The sequence below is a fragment of the Pyrus communis genome, chromosome 3, assembly GCF_041283825.1.
Source record: "Pyrus communis isolate YQ-2024b chromosome 3, ASM4128382v1, whole genome shotgun sequence".
NCBI classification, from domain to species: Eukaryota; Viridiplantae; Streptophyta; class Magnoliopsida; order Rosales; family Rosaceae; genus Pyrus; species Pyrus communis.
In genome coordinates this window covers 24,521,046-24,542,522 of record NC_142567.1, presented here as the reverse complement: position 1 = coordinate 24,542,522, position 21,477 = coordinate 24,521,046, and the positions used below count along the sequence as shown (strand labels likewise).

Below are 21,477 nucleotides of genomic sequence, written 5' to 3'. Positions count from 1 at the left end.
CAAGCGCTTAGGTAGGGCCTAAGTGACACTAAACGAGAATTTTTAGAACAGTATAGTAAAAACAACTTGAAAACTAGAGAACAAAAAGATTGCATATTGTAATAGTCATCCATGACTAAAACTCTAGCCTAGATAACATGAGATCCAGCACCTAAGCAGGTTTCCAGAAAGCAAGACCGAAGATGATTCTGCCTTTCCATCCCTGAAGCATCCACTCGCCATCTTCATCTATTAGAAAATCATCATGATAATCCATTGCCTTCAGCATAATCTTCACTCTCTTCAAGAGTTCCTGGTCTAAAGGCACCTGCTTGAACCCAGCCCGATGATACCTAACCTGCCACTGCTTGAATGTCTCAGGCCTTTCAACTCGTTCCAGTCCTTCACACGCAACGACATTCATTATGTCTTTACCATATACTGCCTTTTCAAACATCAGCCGCTGCTCATCTTCACGAGGAATAGTGGCCTCAAACATATCAAACATTGCAGAGAAGTGGTAGAGCGCCTCTTTGAACCGTGTGACAAAGAAGGGTGAATTGTATGCCCCGTTGACGACTCCGTGAATAAATAGGTCTGGATTAATTTTTCTGATCAACTTTAGGACAATGTCCCTAGGACTGGTCACCACCACGGTTTCATCAGGTATGTGCTTTAACCGGTGCATGCAGTTAACCACAGTTAGCTCATTTCTGTCAATTTTAAGATCCTCAAGTTGGATAGTCTCCCATTTCTGTGCAATGACCTTGTACTCAAACTGGACATTAAATCTTGCAGCATATTTTTTCAAGCGACGCCCCGTCTCTTCAACCCTTTCTGTAGGAAGAAAACCTGGCTGGGGAAGCTCAATTGCTGTCAAACGAATATTAGGAGGTCCACCATTTCTCTCCGAGAGGCGTTGGATAAGGCAGGGCCATTGGAAACCATATGAAATACCAAAATCAACAATGTGAAGCCTTGTTGCCTTTTCAGCTAGTTTAATAATTGTCCTGTTGGAAAGGAAATGTAACATGTGCTTGAAAGGGCAATACTTAACATACATCTGGTAGGCTTTTAAGATTTCAGCAACTGGTGTCTGTATACTCAAAAGAGGCGAATATAATGGGGTTCTGGTTCCTGCCAAGCGTGCCTCAAGGCCATCAGCAAAGTAATGAGATAATCTCTCGGTTGCATCACCATAGGGAGAAGAGTGCTTCCTTATCTGCTTCAGTAGTTCACTCGCAGTTCGTTGGTCATAACTTGCCACGGCCTGTGCACATTGAGTTAGCAGGGTGGGAAGATCCACAACTTCCCTGTTGTTGTTCTGTTTCTTTGAGCGGGTTGTTTTAGACCCTTTTGACTGCTTGGTAGGCTGCAACTTCTCACATACCTCACTGCCCAAAGGTTTGTCGCGAATACAAGATTCATGCGTATGATTCACATGACAGAGTAATACCCTATCAAACATTTCTTGTGGCTCAGCGTCGTCACCTAAAGCAGCTGATTGCTTGCTGCTTCTCCCTTCATCTGCATAATCGCCATCCTCCCTTTGACGATTCTTCTTTCCCTTCAATCTGTTTGCTGAGATGTAGCCATCATTCTCTGGCTCAGGTGCGAAATTCCTCCTCAGTGTATTACCTCCCGGGGGGACTGATTGGTACCTCTCCACGTCAATGATTCCATATCTCCCATTTGGAATGAGAGTTCTTGCTTCCCCAACTCCTCCAAAATTCCCAGAAATTGAGTTTGAAGCCAACAGGGTTTCTGAAGAATCGAAAACCGAGTCTGTCCTAGCAGATCTAGAATCATTACTGCTATGGCAACTCTGTGAGGAATCATCATCTGAGTGCTCAAAGCTATGGTACACGTGAAGAGGCGGTTGGTCAGGCGAAGGAGGATCCTTCACATTAAGAACATCATAAAAAGATTTCTCAGCAGCAACGAGGGCCAAACAGTTCTGCAACATGCAGGGCTTATCCTCCAAGTCCTCTTCCAAAAGAATATCACTTATGTACTTGAGCACAGGGCGACTGTCACTAATGTCAAAACAATCTCCATCTGATCCCGAGCTCGAAAGCCCGGAATCAGTTGGATGGTCTGTGGTAGTTGGAAGGAAAAGTGGATTGGTGGGTTCATGATTCACTTGGAATCCATTGACAAGATTCTGAGTCGAAACAAACTGAAAGTTTTTCATGGAAATTTATAATCTTTCATAAAGGGTACACATAAAAACAACCAATTTAGCAGAAACTGGTAAGAGTTTTCTGGTTTTTCCAGAAAACCCAACTGAGATATTGGAATTTTGGAACTGATGGCCAAGAAAAATTGGGCAAAACAAGAAAGTGATATAATTTCAATCTTATTTTATGCAATTCACACACCAAATAAGAAATCAAGCCAAATGGGTAAATCAGAAATACTCACAAACATACAGATTTGTGGTTGTGGAATTCAAGCAGGTTATGAACAGAATCAAGATTTGAACTTACAAATATTGAATATTTTCAGAGTACCTCTTGATCTTTTGTGTTGCAGAATACTTCACACCTGAAAAAGATAAAAACATAAGTGGGACAGAAGATATGATTGCAAGTATATCCAAATATATATATGTGTGTTTAGTGATAGGATTTTTTGTTTCTTTATACATACATACATACATACATACATACATACATACATACATGAACCTTAACCTTCTGGGAAGATCTTAAGTCTTAATCTCATCTTCAAGTTGGACAAAGTCACCAGCCACCTTGTGCACCATCAGCGCGTACGTGTGTGTGTATAAGTGAATAAGGACCACAAACATAACGATCATACCGACATGGGCAAACAACTTTTCCGAGTCCATGCGTGGGCTACTGTAACTTTTCTAAGTCCATGCGTGATTACTGTATATTGTTGTCTGTTTTGTAGGTTAATCATGTGTTCTGCTTAAAGTTAGCCTGTGATCCCATGTAACCCAGTAAATGTTGTTCACGTGTTTAATTTTTGTGGTACTAACGTCAAGAGTTGTGTTGAGAATATTTAACTCACGTTGGAAAATGAATTTTTTTGCATGGATAAGTTAAATCCCAAATTCATGAGAAATTTCTCTTGTTTCTGAATCTAATGTCGTTAAATTATTAATTTATGTCAGATTGCTAAGTGAGAAATAAGCCAAAAGGAATGGAAGATTTTGTTAACGTTAGATGTAATCTCACAGGAGAATGAACGGACTCATTCTTTTATGATGAGCCACATTTTTTCTATTATGTCGTATTGCTTGTCGACAAATCACAATTCTTAAGATAAGTCATAGTTCTTAACATACTTTTTTTTACTATGTGTATGCTAGTACACCAGTGTTATGGTGTAATTTGCACATCAAATACACACGTAGAAAATCCGACATCATCATGATCATATTCCCAAACTAAAAAATTGCAGAAGATATTTGATCAAGCTCCATAGACGGAGATGGATAAGAGAAAATTAAGATTGAAAAAAGAAAAGCTACAAGAGATATTGATAATTCAAAGAGAGTACAAATTTTAGGCATCACATTGTGAAACTCCTAAGCAGGCTTCAAAGCAGAAAGAGCAATGACGATTCTTCCTTTCCATCCTTGCAGCATCCAGTGGCCATCTTCATCTATTCGAAAATCGTTATGATAACGCATCAACTTCAGCATGGCTTTCGCTTTCTTCAAGAGCTCCTGGTCCAGGGGCACCTACTTGAACCCCAACCGGTGATACCTAACCTGCCAATGCTTGTATGTCTCCGGCCTTTCAACTCGTTCTAGTCCCTCGCACGCTATGACATTCATTATATCTCTACAATATATTGCTTTTTCGAACATTAGACGATGTTCATCTTCGCAAGGAATAGTAGCCTCAAACATATCAAACAACGCAGAGTAGTGGAAGGGCGCCTCTCTGAACCGCGTGACAAAGAAGGGGGAATTGTATGTCCCATTGACAACTCCGTGAATGAAAAGGTCTGGATTTATTGTCTTGATCAAGTTTAGGACAGTGTCTCTTGGACTGCTCACCACGACTGTTTCATCGGGTATGTGCCTTAATCGGCGCATACAGTTAACAACAATCATCTCATATTTGTCAACTTTAAGATCCTCAAATCGGATAGTTTCCCATTTCTGAGCAATGACATTATACTCAAATGGGACATCAAATCTCTTAGCATATTAGGCGACACATTGTCTCTTCAACCCTTTCAGTAGGTCGAAAACCTGGTTGCGGGAGCTCAATTGCTGTGATACGAAGATTAGGAGGTCCACCAGGTCTCTTAGAGAGGCGTTGGATACGGCACGGCCATTGGAAACCATAAGAAATACCAAAATGGATAATGTGAACCCTCGTAGCATTTTCTGCTAGTTTCATAATTGTTCTATTGGCGAAGAAGTACAACATCTTCTTGAAAGGGCATGAAGTAACATACACCTGGTGAGCTTTTAAGATTTCGGTAGGTGGTGTCTGCGTACTTAAAAGAGGAGAATATGAGGGGGTTCTGGAGCCAGCCAAGCGCGCCTCTAGGGCGTTAGCAAAGTAATAAGCTAATCTCTCATTTACATCACCACTGGGAAAAGAGTGCTGCCCTATCTTCTTGATCAGTTCACTCGCAGTTCGCTGGTCATGGCTTGCCACAGCTTGTGCGCGTTGAGTCATCATTGTGCACAAATATACTACTTCCCTGTTCTTATGCTTTGTCTTTGAGCGTGCTGTTTTAGAAATTTTTGGTTGCTTGTTGCTCCGCAACTTCCCACTTCCATCAGTTTTGACAGATTGATCATGAAAACAAGGCTCAAACTCGTGATTCGCATCCCGACAGAGCAAAACCTCATCAAACATTTCTTGTGGCTCAGGGCCATCATTAGAAGCAGCTGACTGTTTGTTTTTTCTCCCTTCTTCTGTATAATCGCTATCCTCCCTCAGGTGATTTTTCTTTCCCTTCTATCTATACGTTGAGTTGTATGCATCCGAAGGAGACTCAACCGGACAAGATTGGACACGAGAGGCTTCTGAACTCGATACCGAGTCTGTCCTAGCAGCAACACGGCCATTACTACTATGACAACACTGTGAAATCGTCATCTGAGTTTTCAAAGCTTTGGTGCACCGGAAGAGGGGATTGACTGAACGGAGGGCCCTTTGGATTGAGAACATCGTAGAAAGATTTCTCAGCAGCTTGGAGGGTCAAGCAGTCCTGCAACATGCAGGGCTTACCCTCCAAATCTTCTTCCAAAAGAATATCACTTATGTACTTGAGCACAGGATGATTGCAATCACTAATGTCAATAATATCTCCATCCGAACCAGGGCTCGAAAACAAAGAATCACTTGGATGATCTGAGATGGGTGGAAGGAAAAGTGGAATGGTATGTTCATGGTTTACTTGGAATCCATTTACATGATTTTGGGATTAGCTTGAATCATAATTTACTAGATTTCGAGTAGAACAATGGCGAAAAGGGAATCTTTCCAGGGGAACAGAAAATCTTTCAAAAGAAGGGTATCCCTAAACAACCATCTAGCAGGAACAGGTTTGTTTTCTTAGTTTCCAAGAAACTCAACTGTGATATTGGAATTAGAGAGAGAGAGAGAGAGAGAGAGAGAGAGAGTATCAGAAAACAGGTTATGAGCAGAAACAAGATTGAGCAAGAAAAAAAAGATTGAATGAAAGCTGAAACTCTTTGCAGACCTGAACTTAGAGAAGTTGGTTGAGGCAGTGTGCTCCCTCCTTGCACCGAAGTTTGAATCCACTTCTCTGTAGTTTAAATTAAATTAGCTAGAATGTCGCTCGAAAGAAAAATAAAACCTGAAACTCTTTAAAGAAGGTAACAAATATAGCAGAGGACCCCTTCACTCTTGGTCTGTATGTCTAAAATCAAAATGAATCAGAGAGTGATGAAGGTATATATATCAAATTATAAATCTACTTGTTCATAGTAATGAACCTTCCTTCTGGGGAGGTCCTTGATAGATGTAATCCTAACTCTTGAAGTGGGACAAAATCAGCAGCCACCTTCCAATTAGGTCTGATATCAATGCCGTATTGTGTAGGTAAAAAGAATGAGAGATTCTCTTTTGCAACTAAAATATTGTTTCAGTGGCGTTACCTGAATGTTTACTGAGTGTTTAAAAAGTAAACTACTTGTTCAATAAATGTTTGCCAAGTGTTTAAAAAACTACACTACTCGTTCGATAAATGTTTGGCACATGATGTCTTTAGTTACATGAGAGTATCTCTTGTGAAGACGACCTTGCATAAAGATGAACTGCACTTGGGCTAATCAACAAAATTTGTAAGCCTGTGTGTTTATTATTTTCTTGATTGTGATTGTGACGCTGAACATTGATCATGCTAATTTGTTTTCTTTTATACAAGCGATATTTGGAGAGCGGAGAACCGAATAAAACACGACACATTAGGGTAAATTCTCTCATCCATTTTAGCTACAAACCTCTTGCAATATGTTAACATTTACAGTAAACCAGAGAACCAAAGTTCGAATATATTTAATACCAAAAAAGTAAACAACAATAGCAGCCTCCGTACTTACTAGTAGCAGGTAAAAGTAAAGCATCTCCTTCAACTTGGCCAAGATTTGGAAGTTCACATCCGTTTCTTCATCCAACGTGTACATTGAATCTAGTGAGTTATCCAATCTAGTACAATCTCAGATACCAAACGAGGCGTATAGTTAGGAACGAAAACAAGACTGAAAAAGGGTTACAGGAAATACTGAAGATACAAGAAAATGCAGATTTTAGGCATCACAGAGTGAAACTCCTATGCAGGCTTCAAAGCAGTAAGAGCTATGACGATTCTTCCTTTCCATCCCTGCAGCATCCACTGGCCATCATCTTCGATTCGGAAATCACGATGATACCCCATCACCTTCGACATGGTCTTCACTTTCTTCAAGAGCTCCCGGTCTAATGGGAGCTGCTTGAACCCGATCCTCGCATACCTAGCCTGCCACTGCTTGTATGTCTCAGGCCTTTCAACTCTCTCCAGTCCCTCACACGCTATGACATTCATAATGTCCCTCCCAAATATTGCTCTTTCGAAGAACATTCTTTGTTCATCTTCGTGCGGAACAGTGGCCTCATACATATCAAAGAACGCATAGAAGTGGAACAGTGCCTGTTTGAACCGTACAACAAAGGCGGGTGCATTGTATGTTCCATTGACAACTCCATGCACGAAAAGGTCTGGATTGAGACTCTTGATCAAATTTAAGACAGCATCTCTTGGATTGTTCGCCATCACTGTTTCATCCGGCATGTGCTTCAACCGGTGCATACAGTTAACCACGGTCACCTCATTTCTGTCCATACGAAAATCCTCCAGTCTGATTGTTTCCCATTTCTTAGCAAGGACGTTGTACTCAAATGGGACATTATACCTCTCACAGTATTTAGTCAAGCGACGCGCCGTCTCTTCAATTCTTTCTGCAGGTCGAAAACCTGGTTGGGGAAGCTCAATTAATGTGATACGGAGATTAGGAGGCCCGCCAGTTTTCTCTGAGAGACTCTGGATAAGGCAGGGCCATTGCAAACCATAAGAAATACCGAAATCAATAATGTGAAGCCTTGTCGCCTTCTCTGCTGTTTTCATAATTGTTCTGTTTGCAAAGAAGTGCACCATCTTCTTGAAAGGGCATGCAGTAACATACACCTGGTAAGCCTTTAAGATTTCAGTAGCTGGTGAGTGCATCATAATAGGGCAATATGACGGGGTTCTGGCACCAGCCAACCGTGCCTCTAAGCCATCAGCGAAGTAATGAGCTAGTCGCTGGGTTGACTCACCATAGGGCGAAGAGTGCTGCCTTATCTGCTTGAGTAGTTCACTTGCAGCTTGTTGGTCATAGCTTGCCACAGCTTCTGCGCATTCAGTTAGCAGTTTGCACAAGTCTACTACTTTCCGGTTGCTGTTTTGTTTCTTTGCACGTAATGATTTAGATCTTTTTGACTGCTCCTTATGCTGCAACATCCTATTTCCCTTAGTTTTTGAAGATTCATCATGCAAACACGAGTCAGGTTCATGGTTCACACTCTGCAGTACCGTATCATATATTTCTTGCAGATCAGAATTGTCAGAAGCAGCAGCTGACTGCTTGTTTCTTCTTCCTTCTTCTGCATCATAGCCATCCTCCCTTCGATGATTCTTCTTTCCCTTTGGTCCATTTATTGAGTTGTAGCCATCATTCTCCGATGCCAAATTCCCGATCAGCGTGTAAGGACCTGGAGGCCACTGATCGGAACATGGAGGCACTAACTGGTCCCTCTCAAGGTCAATGGTTTCACAACTTTCATTTGGAAGGAACTTGATTCCATGCGAGGGTTGTGACAAATCCCAGACCCAGCCTCTATTAGCAGAAATAGAGCCATTACTGCTAGGAAAACTGGCAATAGATCCATCACTGCTATGACAACCGACATCCGAGTTCTCAAAGCTTTGGCACACAGAAAAAGAGGGTTGGTTGAGTAAAGGAGGGTCCTCCGGATTAAGGGCATCATAAAAATATTTTTCAGCAACTTGGAGGGCCAAAGATTCCTGCAACATGCAGGGCTTACCCTCCAAATCTTCCTCCAGAAGAATATCACTTATGTACTTGAGCACAGGTTGATTGCAGTCATTAGTGTCGATAGTAACAGCATCCGAACCCGGGATCAAAGAAGTGCTTAAATCACTAGGATGATCTAAGTTAGATGTAAAGTAATTTGGGTTCGTGGATTCATGATTCTCTCTGAACCCATCTGCAAGATTCTCATCAGAATACACTAAATTTGAGCCATCGCCGAATTCAAATCCTTCCATGGGGGCATATAATCTTTCAACAAAAGGGTTATCCATAAAAACAACCAATCTAGCAGGATTTGCTCAGAATTCTTATTTTTCAAGACTCAAAAGTGATGTAATTTGGAACTGGTGAAAACCAAAATTTGGAACTGATAACCAAAAATGAAATTAATGAAGGAAAAACTGGGAAAAATTGCAGAGTACCTGAGAACTTGTGGAAAAGCACAATGATCAGACAGATGCTATTTTACTCTTTTGCAATAAAATCTGCAGAAACATCTTCACACTGCATTTAATGGACTTCTGGGCAGGTCTGAACTCAAAAAGTATGACAAAGTCAGTTGCCAAATTTTACCAAAACATCAGCTTTAACTTCAACGGTGGGTGGAAGTCAAGAGAATCAGCAAAGTTCAGAAGTACATGCTTTGACTATTATACCTTTCCTGGGTTCCCACCATAATTTAATTTTCTATACAAAGTTTTTGCAGTGAAGGCTGACCATGTTAATTATAAAATATATAAAAAGATTAAAATTAAATTAATAATCAATAAAGAACGACTAAATAAAAATAAGAACATAAAAAGTAAAACTTGAAAAAAATTCTAATTAGTCACAGTTTACTAAAGCTAAGACAGATTGACCATATGAGTTCACCAGCAACCTCATAGTACAACAATTTTTAGATTTTTTCCTCTTTAAGTTGCAATTTTCTTCATTGTTTCCATAGATTTGGGTTTCTTATGTTTTACAAATCCACGATCAAGCTCTCATTGGCAGCAATGAATTAATTGAAAAATAAACAATAAACTCACAAAACCAAGTACAAAGCAGTATAAACACCTTTGTTCCTGGATGGAAGATTACAGAAAAAACCCAACACCAAAGATAGTAAAGATTGTAATAGCTCTAGGCCGGTACCCAAATTGAAATCGCCAAGAGAATTTTTCCTTTCCATCCCTGCAGCATCCAGTTCCCATCTTCGTCAATCCAAAAATCATCATGATAACATTTTGACATTCTCCGCACTTGCTTCAAAAGCTCTTGGTCTAGTGGAAGCTGCTTGAACCCAGCCCTCACATTCCGAAACTGCCACTGCTTGTATGTCTCAGGCCTTTCTACTCTTTCCAGTCCCTCACAAGCTATGACATTCACTATGTCTCTACCATAAACTGCTTTTTCAAACAACAGCCGCATTTCATCTTCGCGTGGAACAGTGGCCTCAAATATATCAAACAATGCAGAGTAGTGGAAGAGTGCCTCTCTGAACCGTGTCGCAAAGAAGGGTGCAGTGTATGTACCATTGACAATCCCATGAATGAAAACGTCTGGATTAATTTTCCTGATCAACTTTAGCACAATGTCTCTTGGACTGGCACTGCTCAACATCTCCGTCTCATCAGGTATATTCTTTAAACGGAACATACAATTGACGGCAGTCGGCTCATTTCTGTCAGTTTTAAGATCCTCAAACTTGATTGTCTCCCATTTTTGTGCAATGACATTGCACTCGAATGGAACATTAAATCTCTCAGCATATTTTTTCAAACGGCGTGCAGTCTCCTCAACTCTTTCTGTAGGTCTAAAACCTGGTTGGGGAAGCTCAATTGCTGTGATACGAAGCTTAGGAGGCCCACCAGGTCTCTCCGAGAGATGTTGAATAAAGCAAGGCCATTGGAAACCATAATCAATACCAAAATCAACAATGTGAAGCCTTGTTGCGTTTTCAGAGAGTTTCATAATCGTTCTGTTGGCCACGAAATGTGACGTGTGCTTGAAAGGGGATGAGGAAACAGATACCTGAAAGGCTTTTAATATTTCAGCAGCTGATGACTGCGTACCAACAAGAAAAGAGTATGACGGGGTTGTGGCGCCAGCCAAGCGTGCCTCTAGGCCATCAGCAAAGTAATGAGCTAATCTCTGCTTTGCATCACCAAGGGGGGAAGAGTAGTGCCGTATCTTCTGGAGTCGTTCACGTGCAGTTTGTTGGTCATAGCTTGCCACGGCTTGTGCACATTGAGTTAGCAATGTGCTCAAATCTACTATTTCTGCGTTGCTATTCTGTTTCTTTGAACGTGTTGTTTTGGACCCTTTTGACTGCTTGTTACCGAAATGATGACGCCCATGACTAAGTAACACTTCATCAAACATTTCTTGCGGCTCCGAGTCATCAGCAAAAGCAACTGGCTGCTTGCTGCTCCTCCCTTCTTCTGGATAATCACCATCCTCCCTTTGATGATGCTTTTTTCCCTTCAATATATTTGTTGAGTTGTGCCCATCATTCTCCGGCCTCCTCATCAGTGTGCGAATGCCCGGAGGGCACGGATCAGGACCTGGAGACATTAAGTGGCACCTCTCCAGGTCAATAGTTCCAAAACTTTCATTTGGGAGGAACTTACATGCTTCCCCTACACCTCCAAAATGCCCAAAACTTTGCATCTCAGAAAGACGATCCGAAACCAAAACGTTATCCGATTGAGACTCAACAAGATAAGATTGGAAAGGGGAGGTTTCTGAAGGAATAGAGGTGCCATTACAGCTATGAGAACTCGGGGTGGAATCATCATCCGGACTCTCAAGGCTATGGGACAAAGGGGGTTGGTTTGGCGAAGGAGGACCCCTTGGATTAAGGACATCAAAGAAAGACTTTTCAGCAGCTTGGAGGGCCAAACAGTCCTGCAACATGCAGGGCTTACCCTCCAAATCTTCTTCCAGAAGAATATCGCTTATGTACTTAAGCACAGGATGATTGAAATCTCCAGGGTCAGTAGAATCTCCATCTGAACCAGTGTTCAAAGGAGGACTTGAATCACTAGAATTATGGTCCACATTTGTTTGAGGGAAAATTGAATAGGTGGACTCATGATCCATTTTGAACCCATTTACAAGATTTTGATGAGGATGGACCCAAAATTGAATCTTTCCATGGAAACATCACATCTTTCAAGAAGGGTATCCATAAAAGTTTCAACTTTCCAACAATCCCAAGTCAGATTTTTCAAATTTCAAGAAACCCAACTGGCCTGGGATATAAAATTTTAGAACAGATAACCAAGAATTTATGGACAACTTAGAAAATGAAATGAAAAATGGAGTCTTGGTTCATGAAACTCACCAGATAAGAACTTGACCCAATTGGACAAGTGGGAAAAATACCCAGAAACAGATAGCAAGATTCAGACTTTGCACAAATCAGGAAACAGGTATTTTGATCCAGACAAATCAGCAAACACGCCAACAGGAAAATTATTAACTTTTATTATTTTATTCATTTTAATGAGTATTTACACGTTTCTTAAGACTGTATTTTCAACTTTTGAAGACTATAACAGTAGCCGATTTTTTTCACTTTTTAGAAAGCTTTGGTGACATTCGTGTACAATTATGAAAGTTTATTGATTTTTCTCGTCAATAGGTACGTTTTTGACTACGTTATTCTTAATTCTTGATGAGTTTATTTGCGTTGAATTTTAAGAGTTTGTACTTGAAAAGTTCAGATTCAAATTTACTATATATTTTTTTTGGATAGATTTCTTAGAAATATAATTTATTATGTAAACTTGTTTATTGTTTTTCAATTTGTTAGGTCAACGTTTGTTCAATGAAGAGGTTAAGAACTATTGATTCATTCTTTAGAAAAAGAGATGATGGTGATAAATTAGAGAGTGATATACCTTTTGCATCTAATGATATCGCACCAGTATCAACTGAGCAGCCTTATGATCCTCACCAGACATCTAATATAATTTCTTACTTCAAATTATTGCTTTTAGGCTTATTATTGTGTAACTTTATGTAAGTAACAATAAAAATTTAACCACTTAATTTTGTAGTAATAATTTTAGTTTAACCTACCCAACAAATAATTCCTGGCTACACCAATGGCTGGAGATCCATCGATCTTTATGGCAATGACTCTTTTAGGAAAGGGCTTAGTAAAGTTGGACAAAGTCAGCCACCGACAACCACAACAACCCAGCCTCATTCCTCTAACTTCGGTCGGATATGTATGAATATTAGAACGCCACCTTACTTGGTTTTGCACTAAATCCTCCATTAATTCTCTAAAAACTCCATATTTTTTCTTATGCACTGTTTAAAAAATGCTCACTTAACGCCGCTTAAGCCCCACCTAAGAGCAACTCCAGTGTAGGAACCCTCCCCTCAGACTATTCACTATTCAATCCACTTGATGAATAGTAACTACCCTTAATAAACAGTAATCGTCTTTTGCATCTCCACCGTTACACTTCAATAGCCATGGGGATAGGCAATAAAATATTAATATTTTTGTTTTATTTATAAAATAATACAAAATAATTTTAATTGTAATTTCGGATAAGATTTTTAATCGTTCTCGTTACGCCATTTGTCATTAACTTAAGTATTATTAAATAATACAAAATAATTTTAATTGTAATTTCGAATAAGATTTTTAATCGTTCTCGTTGCGCCACGTGTCATTATCCGAAGTATTATTAAATAATACAAAATAATTTTATTTGTAATTTCGGATAAGATTTTTAATTGTTCTCATTGCACCACTTGTCATAAAATTCGAAAAGACAATTATTGGGGATGGATTTCCAATAAGATTTTTAATCGTACTCGTTACGCCACGTGTCATTATCAGAAAATACAATTATTGGTGATGGATTTTTGATAAGATTATTAACCAATCACATCGCGCCACGTGTCATAATCTGTTTACAATCTTTGAGGATAGATTTCCATCAGATTTTTAACGAATGTCGGCATGCCACGTGTCATTATCCAAAAATACAATTATTGGTGATGGATTTCTGATAAGATTATTAACTAATCACGTCGCGCCATGTGTCATAATCTGTTTACAATCTTTGAGGATAGATTTCCATCAGATTTTTAACGAATGACGACATGCCATGTGGCATTATCTACAACCTAATCCTTTCTGAATCCTCTATATAATCCACCATCCATCCTCACAAATCTCACACCAATTTTCTCAAGATCTCTATCATTATTCATAGTTTCTGTTTCCTTCTTCACAAAAATCTCTATCATTATTCATAGTTTTTGCTTCTTTCTTACAATGTATTCTTCTTCCTCAAGGATGATGTGGGAACTCGATCAAGAAGAGGAAGAATTGTTTAACCAATCAGAAGGAATGTTCAATCTCCAGGTGGCAAAAAATAAGAGGGATGAGGATGAAAAGCGTAGAAGGAGAGATGACGAAGCAAGAATAGGCAGAGCCTTACATTCCCGTCGAGTCATCCAAGCTGTGCCTTGGATCTGCAAGCCCAGTCGTTCCGGAAACCTTGATAGAAGCAGGCAACGACGAGGTACGGAACTCTTGGACGATTATTTTGTCCGTAATAATGCATTCCCTGATACGTACTTTAGACATCATTTTAGAATGGAACGACATTTGTTCAACAAAATCGTGATTGCTGTTTGCAACCATGATTCTTACTTTGTGCAAAAGAATGATGTTTTTGGTGCTATGGGTTTCCTTCCTCAGCAAAAAATTACTGCCGCCTTGCGGATGCTTGCATATGGAGCATTTACAGACCAAGTGGATGAGATAACGAGGATGGGGAAATCAACCATTCTTGAGTCCTTGATGAGGTTTTGCGAAGTAATCGAATCTATCTACACCGCAGAGTACCTCCGGAAACCTACAAACATGGACTTGCAAAGGCTTCTGAAGAAGGCCGAGATGCGTGGTTTTCCTGGGATGATTGGAAGCATTGATTGTATGCACCGGACATGGAAAAACTGTCCAAATGCATGGCAAGGTGCTTATGGGGACAGAAAATGAGCAAAAAGTATCATTTTGGAGGCGATGACATCTTTTGATACATGGATTTGGCAAGCCTTTTTCGGGGTTCCGGGAGCTCAAAATGACCTCAACGTCCTTGCCCAATCCCCAGTGTTCAACGATGTCCTGCAAGGAAAGGCACTAAAAGTCACGTATGAGGTCAACGGACGTATGTACAACGGGCCATACTACCTAGCTGACGGCATTTACCCAAGGTGGTCAACATTTGTCAAAACAGTGCCACGTCCGTAAAGTGCAAAGGAAAAACACTTTGCAAGCTGTCAAGAGGGGTGCAAGAAGAATGTGGAGCGTTGTTTCAGTATCCTCCAAGCTCGCTGGGCGATCGTCAGGGGTGCTGCCAGGATTGTTTGATGTAGAGTCGCTTTGATCTATCATGATGACGTGCATCATTCATCACAACATGATTGTGGAAGATGAGTATGATTATGAAGTCGTTGATGAATATGAGCCAGACACGATGAACAATTCAAGAACACGTATATTTTGTGCTCATGATGCTACCGATGAGCCCGTGCAACATGAACCATTACAAAGGGATGGACGTTACAATGAAAGAGTCATTCAACGATATACTGCATTTCAAATGCCAGACATGCGCAATGCCCTGCAAAATGACTTGATAGAGCACCAACGGGCATTGAAACAAGCTGAAGATAATTAAGTTCATTTAGTGTGTTTTTTGTTATTTGGTATGTTTATGTAATTTTATTTGGTGTGTTTTATTATTTGGTATGTTTATGTAATTTTTTTAGTTCAGCTTTAGTGAGTTTTTTATTATTCGGTATGCTTATGTAATTTTATTTGGTGTGTTTTTGTCATTTGAATAAATATTCTCTTAGTATAAATAACTTACCAAATTCATTTGAATAAACATTCAATAAATTGGAAAAAAACATAAAGTACTATATTCAATAAATAATAAATTACAATCCAAAGTGATTGGAAAATTATGGGCTCCGATTACAAAAACTACTCTATTCATCATCACTTAACCAATTTGTGGTGCTAGGATGATCTTCTCTTGTGGCGCTAGGACCATCTTGGCTTGCTCTCGCTTCTCTTGCACGCCTCATTCGCACCACGTCCGCTTTCTCTGACTGCCAAAAAAATTTAGAATTTGGAGACTTCCCTTCTAAAGGCGTGTTCATAATCTCACAATATCGTTGAGCCTATTTTTCTTCTCTAACATGTTCCCTTTCTTGCCTAAATAGCTCTCTTTCTCTCTCATTAGCATGAAATTCTCTCTCAATAGCTGCAGCTTTTGCGTCATCTCTAGCCTTATCAGCATCATATTTCGCCATTTCCCTCGCCAAAGTCAATTCACCTTGGCGAGCAAGTTCTTCCATGAACTTTGCATAATCATTCTTGGAAACACTCCCTTTTCTCTTTGAAGCCTTCTTACCTTGAGGCCTAATTGGATAACGGGTCGAACCCGACGCTTGTTCAGGGAATGGCGTTTCGGGCACTTCTTCTGCATCATCTTCATGAACATGCGAACCATGATTGGGTGTAGAGTGTAGAGGGGTGATGTTCATGAAAACTTCTGGACCGATAGGCACAACTCTAAATTTAGGACAATCTTTGACAATATTCCAACATTCCCCACCGATTGAATGATTTATTTTTGCTTTTGGTTTTGGCACCGTACCAAGCTTGTGCTTGAAGTTTCTACACAATGTGGGAGAAGAAATAATTATAATGAAAATAGGTAACAAATAAATAATACAAACAAATAATTATAATTTAAGTAGGTAACAAATAAATAATACAAACAAATAATTATAATGTAAATTTGGGTATAGTACAAACAAATAAATAATATATTGTTACCTGATCCAAGTAATTTTCCCCACTTTGAATATTAGTACTAGCTTGTGCCAATGCGTCTCTCCACGTACTAAACGATTGGCTAAGTAATTTCCAACGACTGGACATCGATTCTTTGGTTCTTTTCCCACCAATTTTCTCAAGATAATTGGTATGAATAAGACTCCACATTTCTCGCAACTGCATCTCATTACCTGTAAGCAAACTATGAGTAACTTCAACCCAGCTAGTACACAACGCAACATCTTCAAGAAGTGACCAATTCGTACCTGCATCAGTAGTCATTTTGTTGAAAAAAAATGGATTGAAACTTTGAGAGAAAGAAAGAAAGGAATGTGATTGAAAGTAGTTGAGAAAATATGAAATTGTGGTGTAAGGTAGATGATAATGAGAAGGTATTTATAGAAAAGTAAAAACAATTTTAAAAAAAAAAATTCAGATTTTTTTTCGAATTTTTTATAATTTTTTTTAAATTTTTATTCAACTAATTAATCTCTGCCATTGGATATAAAAAAAATTTGAATTCCAACACTCCAGATTGTGCCATGTGTCACAACGATAACTTTTTTTAATTTTAAAACTATTTTTTCTTTTATTTTTTTATTTATAAAGCATATTAATATCAATCGTCGATCTCAGATCGAACGGTTGATATTAAATAAATTTTTTATTATTTTTTTTACCGTTGAGATCGAACGGTCCAAATTAAAGAGTCGTTGAGATTGAACGGACTGTAGGAAGCCATGTGGCTTCCAACGGTAACATTTAAGTTCTGAAAAGTGGGCTAACTTTTCTGAAATTATGTCGGGCGACACATCCCCACACGCGAGTAGGGTGCACGCGCCTGATGAAAAAAAAATAAAAAAAGGGCCTGACACCAGGCTGGCGTCACATCCACTTGGGCTCTCGGGCTGGCAATTCTTCACAGGCCCTGAGCTCGGGCCTCCACCTCCACTCGGACTCCTTCACGCTGGAGCAAATCCACAAGGCCTCGGGCCCTTTTCTCTAGCCTGTCCCCCGAGCAATCCACCACGGTGGAGTTGCTCTAAGCGCTAGCGTTTGAAAATTAAGAAAAGACGCATAAATCTACCTACGGATCCGCCTAACTCACCTAGACCCTCGGTCGCAACTCTCAATTAGATATAAAATAGATAATATTTATTATATATATATTATTCTATTTTGTAATTTTTATATCTTAAATTTGGGTTAACTATACACTGGCAATACAAAAAAATAGAAGATTGACTAAGTAAACTTTTTAAGGTAACAATATATTGATTATGTTGTCACTAATCCTACTGTGTAGGCATACTTTTCTTTTTTTTTTTCTCTCACCTATAGTAGTATTTTGTTTTATTTGAGTGTAAGATTTGATTCAGTTCAATCGAATATGCAATCTCCATAAAGTAAACTCAAAAAATTAATATATGAAGTGAGAGAGAAGAGAGAAAAGCTGAATGATAAAGCTCCCTCAACCTCATGTTAGGGTTTTGTAGCATGAGCTTGTTTGCGCAAACATAATAACTAGGGAAAATGGAGCCCTTTAGTATTTACTAAAAATTGGTACCCATGCGTTGTTACGGGATCAAAAATTATATGAAAGATTGTCTGAAAAATATAAAAGATTAATATTATTTATTTTGAAAACATTAAGAAGATTTTTACATAGAAAAAAGATTGCAGATTGGTTTTTTTACGAATGCCAAAAAGATTAGATGTGAGTTTATTTAAGTAGTTTCTGCCGGACAACAATTTTCCTATGACAGATAGTCCAATAATATAAATGTCCACTAATGTTTATGAATCAAATAAATTGAATAGGCAACAATAATTGGAAAATGATGCCTGCAATGTAAAACACAAAGATTAATACACGCAAAAACATAAAAAGAAAGGTGAACAAAAATCTTCATCTTAAGAGGATTTTCTATCTTTCTATTCTTATCCCCTTCTATCTCTTCATCTCACAAATTATTTTTTATCTTATTATCTTTATAAAAAAATCAATAAAGATGTTGATATAATTTAACTGTGATCGTTCAAATAAAAAAGCATGAAATAATATAAAGATTAAGACGGTAAAGAATTATCCTCACTTCAACTTTTGGCAATTTCACACAAGTCTACATTTGTATGCTCACACACACACAGAGCCTTCGGCTGGGAAGAAGGCTGTCACGGCCGTCACACTGTGCCTTCTGTCACACTCTGCTTTCTGGCACTTATGAAAACATTGACATCTATAAGAAAAGTGATAAGTTTTGGACCACTTTTGAAAGAATAATGTTATTCGTTATATATTAATTTAAATAACATTTGAGGTTCATTTGAAAACTTTACAAAATTTAAAAAATAGAAAGAGCAAAATTTTTAGTATTCCACAATTATCATTTAAGTAATTAGTTTTTATTAATTATTAGTTTATTAAATAATGAATTCAATTTAAACATCTGATTAATTCAAATAATATGATTGTCTACATTAAATACTAGCTACGATAGTATAAAAATATGTACAAAAACATATGAATAGTAGCATTACTCCTTTTGAAAACATTGACATCTAGCAGAAAAGTGAGAAAGAGAGCTGAGTGAGATAATCGATAAACAAAACCCTCCAAAATCACAAAAGGAAATTTGAACAGAAAACAAATTTGCAAATCCAAAATCACATAAACGAAATTGAAACACCCACACTGAGAAAGCTATAAAACTCACCAGGAAACGATAGCGTTTCTGGGTGAAAAAAATTATTCGAATTGAATTGAAGAACCGAGGAAAGTTCTACTGGTTCAGTAGTTTTTCCAGCAACAAAGCACCTTTCTCCCTCATTTTTCGCCATTCTGATTTCTGACCATTTCCAGGTTGGAGAACAAATGGATAATCACCTAACCATTCGTTAAAGAAAAACAGTTGCATTAGAAAACCCTCTTGTACTCATAAAACAATGATAATATTACATCAGAAATACCAGAATTCTTACCAGCATTGGGTTTTTAGCTGAGAGCCTATAGGTGTAAAATTCTCACCAGAACTACCAAGATTTTTCCTGGAACTTTTCTTTATCTTCGTGAGAATCAGAAGACGAACTCGAGCATCCTCCTCCAATTAGATGCCTGCATAAAGTCCCCAACAAATTCAATTAGTGTTTAAAAATTAAAACATTCAAAAGCAATATTTGTGGTACTTTTTACTACTTGTTTGAAAAAAGCAATGCTCAAGAAACCTCTAGCCTCTCAGAAGAGGTCATCAAACCATATAGAACCACAAACACAAAGCACATAAGAAATGCAAAGATGCAGATTTTCAAGGAAGCTTAACAACCTCCAGTAGCAAGAAAAAAATTATTGGAATCAAACCAAAAAAGCAGAGAAATTAACAACCCTTACTACTAATCGAAGAACAACTAAGGAAAACGGTCAATATTTTCAACAACGACGCAAGACGATGAAGAAAACAGAAGTCAAGGCGGAGAAAAACGAACGGCGAAAAACAAAGGAATTGGAGATACGTGAGAGAGAATAGCCGAAACCAAACGAAAGATCCAGAATAACTAGAGCCAAAACATCCTCCGATGATGGAGGAATCGAAAGGGCAAGACTGCACTTTCACTGTACAGAAGCCGAGATAAAGAGATATGAAACAATTATTTTGGAATGCCACTAGACCCACCTAATGTCTTATTTCCCCGTCCACATTATAATCCTACCAACCACAAAATGTTAAAAACTTGAAATGTAATCTTCCCACCAACTATTATTCCTAGAATAACCTGTATATTGAAATTCTTTTTATTTTTATTTTTATTGAATAAAACAAAATCTACAAAGACACGATTCAATTGATTAAGATGCACAACGAGGATCACATCTATACAATACATTTTACACAATTCTCGGCGTCTTCTCCATCCTCCAGCATGCCACCTGCCCCGAGAACACCGTGTTCCACTTCATCTGCGCCTCCCACAATAATCGGTACGTGGATTGTGGATTGTGGACAGACAAGCCTTTATCCTAGTTTTCAAGGCTATTTGCTGGTACTAACAACAAAAACAAATAGATCAAATTAAAATGGCCAAAGGTATTGGGGACTTTATTTTTTGAACATTTACAGGGGTGGGTTGTTCTAGAAGATAGGGAAGAACAAACCTGTCAACCTAGAGAGCATAGGTTTTTCTTTTCTTTGGTTTTAGATTTAATTTTACAAGAGAATAAATTTGGTATTAAATTTTTTATTACAAGGTGGGTGAAGAAATAAGACCGTGAGATGAGGTGGGTTTATCATCACTCTTATTTTGAGGGTATCTTCGTCACTTTACTGTTAATGAACAGTAACATTTGAGTTTGGGTTTTAGTATATATAAATTTTATTTGAACTGGCAACATGATGGATAACCAAATCCTCTTTTTATTTGAATTAGTTCTCTACTGAAATGGATATACAGTTCACTGTGTTTCGTTCTTTTGTGAAAAATATGGTTGGAAACAAGAGCAAATGTATAAATGTTGTCACTCCAAAGCAATGGAAGCTTATCAAGATAAACACTATCACAGAGTAATTGTCTAAGCCAATACGTTGTTTACACATGCTTACGTGGACGAACGATTGATGTATATTCAACTTCGGTTAATGAATGAGCAACAGCGAACTGTAATTTGTGAAAAACACATTAATAATAGTCACCAATTGTTACCCTAGCTTATCGATGTAGCACATAGCGCTAGTTTGATATTGTTGTGCTTTAAAAAAAAACTGCTTCTGATATGTTGTGAGAATAAGCACTTGTGAAATAGAGCAGCATAGTGTTTGGTAAAATTTTTTGTAAAAGTGTTTTTGGAAAAAAGAAAAAAAAAAGTAATATTATAGTGTTTGGTAAACTTTTATGTGAAACAGCTGTGACTGTGTGAAATGATAAAAATGATATAATACTAGATATGCCATTAATTTAATTTTCTTAACAAATAAAAGTAAATTACTAAATATACTTTATTTTTAAAAGAAAATTATTTATAAACTTTATCTTAAACATATAA

At 38.2% G+C, this 21,477-nt stretch overlaps 1 long non-coding RNA gene and 4 pseudogenes across 6 annotated transcripts; all 5 read right to left on the bottom strand.

Annotated features, from left to right (window-relative positions):
• Positions 1 to 39: 39 nt before the first annotated feature.
• LOC137714262 (scarecrow-like protein 30 pseudogene) lies at positions 40 to 2,742 on the bottom strand (annotated as a pseudogene). The gene is made up of 2 exons (XR_015960935.1): positions 2,664 to 2,742; positions 40 to 2,526 (listed from the first exon to the last, which is right to left on the bottom strand). The product of XR_015960935.1 is annotated as a scarecrow-like protein 30 pseudogene (transcript).
• Positions 2,743 to 3,442: 700 nt separating this feature from the next.
• LOC148698188 (scarecrow-like protein 30 pseudogene) lies at positions 3,443 to 5,397 on the bottom strand (annotated as a pseudogene).
• A 1,074-nt stretch (positions 5,398 to 6,471) lies between these two features.
• Positions 6,472 to 9,230, bottom strand: LOC137714936 (scarecrow-like protein 30 pseudogene; annotated as a pseudogene). The gene has a single exon (XR_015960934.1). The product of XR_015960934.1 is annotated as a scarecrow-like protein 30 pseudogene (transcript).
• Positions 9,231 to 9,375: 145 nt separating this feature from the next.
• On the bottom strand, positions 9,376 to 12,080 carry LOC137714938 (scarecrow-like protein 14 pseudogene; annotated as a pseudogene). Its single transcript, XR_015960936.1, has one exon. The product of XR_015960936.1 is annotated as a scarecrow-like protein 14 pseudogene (transcript).
• Positions 12,081 to 15,469: 3,389 nt separating this feature from the next.
• Positions 15,470 to 20,106, bottom strand: LOC137714865 (uncharacterized). Of its 3 annotated transcripts, XR_015960932.1 has the most exons (5): positions 19,831 to 20,106; positions 19,425 to 19,557; positions 19,160 to 19,329; positions 16,443 to 16,708; positions 15,470 to 16,280 (listed from the first exon to the last, which is right to left on the bottom strand). It is a non-coding gene; the product is annotated as an uncharacterized LOC137714865 (long non-coding RNA). The 3 variants fall into 3 exon arrangements; XR_015960933.1 differs by lacking the exons at positions 15,470 to 16,280; positions 16,443 to 16,708 and adding an exon at positions 18,507 to 18,657; XR_015960931.1 differs by lacking the exons at positions 15,470 to 16,280; positions 16,443 to 16,708 and having other exon boundaries at positions 18,956 to 19,329.
• Between the last annotated feature and the right edge of the window lie 1,371 nt (positions 20,107 to 21,477).